Source organism: Sinocyclocheilus anshuiensis, unplaced genomic scaffold (genome assembly GCF_001515605.1).
Source record: "Sinocyclocheilus anshuiensis isolate Anshui unplaced genomic scaffold, SAMN03320099.WGS_v1.1 scaffold883, whole genome shotgun sequence".
Taxonomy (NCBI): domain Eukaryota; kingdom Metazoa; phylum Chordata; class Actinopteri; order Cypriniformes; family Cyprinidae; genus Sinocyclocheilus; species Sinocyclocheilus anshuiensis.
Window position 1 is genome coordinate 684,738 of NW_015547678.1, and position 4,622 is coordinate 689,359.

General features: G+C 36.5%; 1 protein-coding gene across 1 annotated transcript in view; it reads right to left on the bottom strand.

The window, feature by feature from the left end:
• LOC107703046 (solute carrier family 2, facilitated glucose transporter member 5-like) overlaps positions 1–2,736 on the bottom strand; it is a 5,624-nt gene extending 2,888 nt beyond the window's left edge. The window contains exon 1 of the mRNA XM_016505539.1: positions 2,719–2,736. The gene's annotated coding sequence lies outside the window, so the exon portion shown is untranslated. The remainder of the gene's footprint in view (positions 1–2,718) is intronic.
• Between the last annotated feature and the right edge of the window lie 1,886 nt (positions 2,737–4,622).

The following is a 4,622-nucleotide window of genomic DNA, read 5'->3' on the forward strand; positions in this document are numbered from 1 at the left end:
CAAAAATATTCGTTTTCAGTCCCTAAAACGCAGTTGTCGTGTAAACAAACAGACAAAACGCATAAAAAGTTTCCCATTTTTGGCTGAAAACGTTGTCGTGTAAACGGCCCCTTAGAATGAGATCAGATGTCTAATAGTTTTTTTAATTTTCTGTTATCAATAAAACATTGTAAATTCATGAAAATAAGCATGCTTCCTCAGAATGACTTGTTTTTCATATATTACAAGTTTTGAAGAGTTTGGATAATGCACTTTAAAAATATAAGAAAATTACTGTTTCCTTTTTTACTCTTACTTTAATAAATTGCCATGGCAACACCTTTCAAGATATCCAAAATCGGTTCGCAATTTAAGTTCCTAAATGTTTAGCAATCATGTTGACAAAGTTTGATGTAAATTCAATGATTTTCATATGACTAGTATGCATTAATTCACAGCCATATTTTTCCAAAAATCCACATTCAAATCAAAATAGCCGACTTCCTGTTGGTCGTAGCTAATGACTGTAAATTAGAAAGTAAATTAGCCAAACCGTCTGAGATATCAAAAATTCCTTCGCAATTTAGCATCCCCAAATTGTCTTGAGGTCATGCTGACCGAGTTTGGTGGCCATCGATGGGAAATCCTAGGAGGAGTATATCAAATTCCAGGGCATTCACTTTTTACACAGCCCTGAATAGCCAACTTCCTGTTGGGCAGAGCCTATGACATGCAGTGCGAAAGCTGTTCAGCTCAATGAGATCTATATGTATACCGAGTTTCATATGAATGCATGCAAGTATGTGTGAGCTATACATCAAGAATTGTGACTGTGTTCCAAGGGGTGCCGTAGAGCCCCTGTGCCACGCCCGGGTCCCAGCCTCTGCTGCGTCCTAATGACCACAGATTCCAACGTGTGTGCCAATTTTCAAGAGTTTTTGAGCATGTTAAGGCCCCCCGAAAGCCCCGGATAGTCGGAAAAAAAATCCTTAGGGGATCAATACTGCCCTACAAAGGCAAAAGACCTTAACTCGCTAGAGTATGAAACTGAGAAAAATGACTTTAAAGTTTTTTACTTGTCCAGCCAAATTAATTATAGGTACGACACTGAAAATGTAACAATTAGATGTTTTAGTAATGAAAATTATCTACATTAAAAAATTGTGAGCTCAAACTGCTGAAAAGCTGAAGTTAATGTACTCTGCCTTTGCATTGTCTGAAAAACGTGAGAAGTCACACCAAGGCAAAAGGCAGTAACTTCCACATTATCAATATTTGGTTGCTGATCACCATTTACAAAATCGTTATTGTAACACCTGTATAAAATCTAGTGATCATAGGCTATCTCATATAGGCTATTGCATATAGTAATTTGACTATTAATTTTTTTTTGACCGTAACAAGCAGACTAAAAGTTAAAGGGATACTCCACCCCAAAATGAAAATTTTGTCATTAATCACTTACCCCATGTCGTTCCAAACCCGTAAAAGCTTAGTTCGTCTTCGGAACACAATTTAAGATATTTTGGATGAAAACAGGAAGGCTTGTGATTGTCCCATTGACTGCCAAGTAAATTACACTGTCAAGGTCCAGAAAAGTATGAACGACATCGTCAGAATAGTCCATCTGCCATCAGTGGTTCAACCGTAACGTTATGAAGCGACGAGCATACTTTTTGTACGTGAAGAAAACAAAAATAACTTTATTCAACAATTCGTCTCTGTGTCTCTCTGCATCACCGTAGCGCCATTTTCATATTCTGTGTCAGCTCAGCCGCGACACAAGGATACGTTTTTTACGTGTATTTACGCTTTGATTTGAATGAAAACAGCGCATCCGTGCAGCGCGGCTGACACAGAAGAGCGTACGCTGCTTGCGTTCAGCGGATATTCTCCAAAATGGCGCTACAGTGATGCTAATTGGTGACCTCTGATCCAGGCTGTTGTTCTCCATTAAATATCAACAAATGCTAAGCTTTGTTTGTCACAGCAGCACTGACTGCGTATGCACAGCATGGCGTCTGATTATGTATTTATATCATTATTTTACATTAATACCCAATTAAAATCAAATGAAACATCTAAAACATATGGCAGCTTTATTTTTGTGGTGTTTCGACAAATGCATCATTGTCAGATATGTTTGAGTCTCTAAACAGGATCTGTGAGAAACTTACTCTGGCACCAGTGTTGTTGGGGAAGATACTTTAAAACGGAAGCGTTCCAAGCAACAAATTATTTAGAATTTGAAATGGCTATTCTTTAATTATTCAATTTTTTTTAAATACATTTGAATGTGCAATTGTTTCTCAACAACAAACGTCTCTGCACATATATGATCTATAATTAGAAAAACAGGTGATTTATTATTTTGTCCTGTATTACCAGGGATACTCTGACAAGTGCTGGGTGACTTACATCTAGAAAACACATGTCTTCTGAAAAACATACCAAATGTTTTATTTTCAATAACATATTGTCCCTTGAACTTTGATAGCCACATAGTATTTGCATTGTAGTATAGTTGTTTGAATAATATGGGACATACTGAAAAAACACGTTGCCCAAAGTACATGCCCAAGGTTTTGCTATACTATGGTTAAGTGCTTGTAACGAATCGGTCCACTGAAGGCGAGTTGAAGTGAGAACCCAAGTGCAGTTTATTTACAGTGTGATCCAAACAATAATCCGTGACTTGACATGAACAGACTTGACGAGGCATGAACAGACTAGACTCACCGATAGCGGGTACACGACACCGATATCAATACACGACAAGAGACAATGGCAACATGATGGTTACTTATAGCAAACAAGAGGGTCACATGACAAGAACAAACCAATGGGAAACAAGACACATGACTAGGACAACCAATCAGAACATGACACATACACAAGGCAGAGATACATGAGGGCAAGGGAAGCATGACACTAACAGGGTGAAACAATTACAAAATAAAAGACATGAAAACATGAACATGAAACAAAACCCCACATTAGTGCTTTATTGTAACGTCTTTACCGGCTGTAGGCCGTACAGAGTTGTTCAGTGTTACCTTGAAAAATATTCATCACTTTTAAACGACATCATATATTCTACAACTGTTTTCAGTGGATTGTGAGCAAATATTCCTCTTCATCCAGCGTTCTTATATTGTTCTTTACCTTATGAAGCATCTCCAAACCCCTCCAAACGACTCTAGACTGAATGATTCAGAACCGAGTCTAGAACAGATTTGGACCGTGTTGCTTACCTTTTCATTTCATTGGGGGAAAATGGCATCACTAGTTTATTCCCATACAGTCTATGGTTTATTCAAATTAAAAATTAGCCTCTACTTGGTTAGCTCGCTACTCGAAACGCTGAACTATTTTAAAAGTAGCGCTTCTGTGAAGCTATTTCAAATGAAATTTGGTAGGGTCGCTGCTTGTGTACACTGTAAAAAAAATCCCGTAAAATTTACGGTAAAAAACTGGCAGCTGTGGTTGCCGGAAATCTACCGTAAAAAATACGGTCGAAATGTTTTTCTGTTTACGGTATATTTAAAAGTGAACCATAAAATTTACGGTTAAAAACCGGCAGCTGTGGTTGCCGGAAACCTACCGTAAAAAATACGGTCTAAATGTTGTTCTGTTTACGGTATATTTAAGTGAACCATAAAATTTACGGTTAAAAACCGGCAGCTGTGGTTGCCAGAAACCTGCCGTAAAAAATACGGTCTAAATGTTGTTCTGTTTACGGTATATTTAAGTGAACTGTAAAATTTACGGTTAAAAACCGGCAGCTATGGTTGCCAGAAAAAAAGTACATGAGTAAAAGAAATTGTGAATTTAACAAGAACACCCAGAAGTGGTATGAAAAGCAAATACACTTTTTATTTTAATGCCACAAACAAATGCTAAATACATGCTTTGGACAACCATATTCTTCTCCTTAAAACAGCAGTAAAACTACATGTTGGCTTCAATTTGCAGAGCAAACATTTTGAATGATTACAATCTTACCAGAAAGCAACACATTCAATAACCTGAACAAGACCACACACCATTCTATTAACAGAATGGATTAATCATGAACCAAATGCCTGGAAAGCATAAACATACAGCTTTTTACAATCTCAGATGCACAAAACAAAACTTCCTGTAGGAAAACTTAAATGTAGAAATGTTTTACTCTATTCAAGATGTACTAAACCTGCTTTCTTCATCAGATCATCTTAATCAACCTTAAATCTTCAACCTTAACCTTCCTAAAAAAAAATCATTTTTGTTCTTATGTATATCCTGGATGGCCGGTGGGTAAGTAAATCATCAGTTATGTAAATATAAGTGAACTACTCTTAACACACTCTAGAAATTCCTTTTTCAAACAGAAGGTCAAACAAGGAATTCTAAGAAAAATGTTTTTTTTGTAGAGATTATTTAAATATCTAAATATGAATGAAAAGGTGACATTTTATTTTAGGTACACAATGTTTTGTTGGCTGCTCAAATCATTACTGGTATAGTACCATACGTACAAACCAGTATTTAGGCAAAAAAAAAAAGGCTTTCTAAGAGTACAGCACACATTTTAAGTCATTTTCGACATTCAAAGTTCAATCATCTTCCAGTGTAAATCCAGATAACTCCAATTTGAAAAG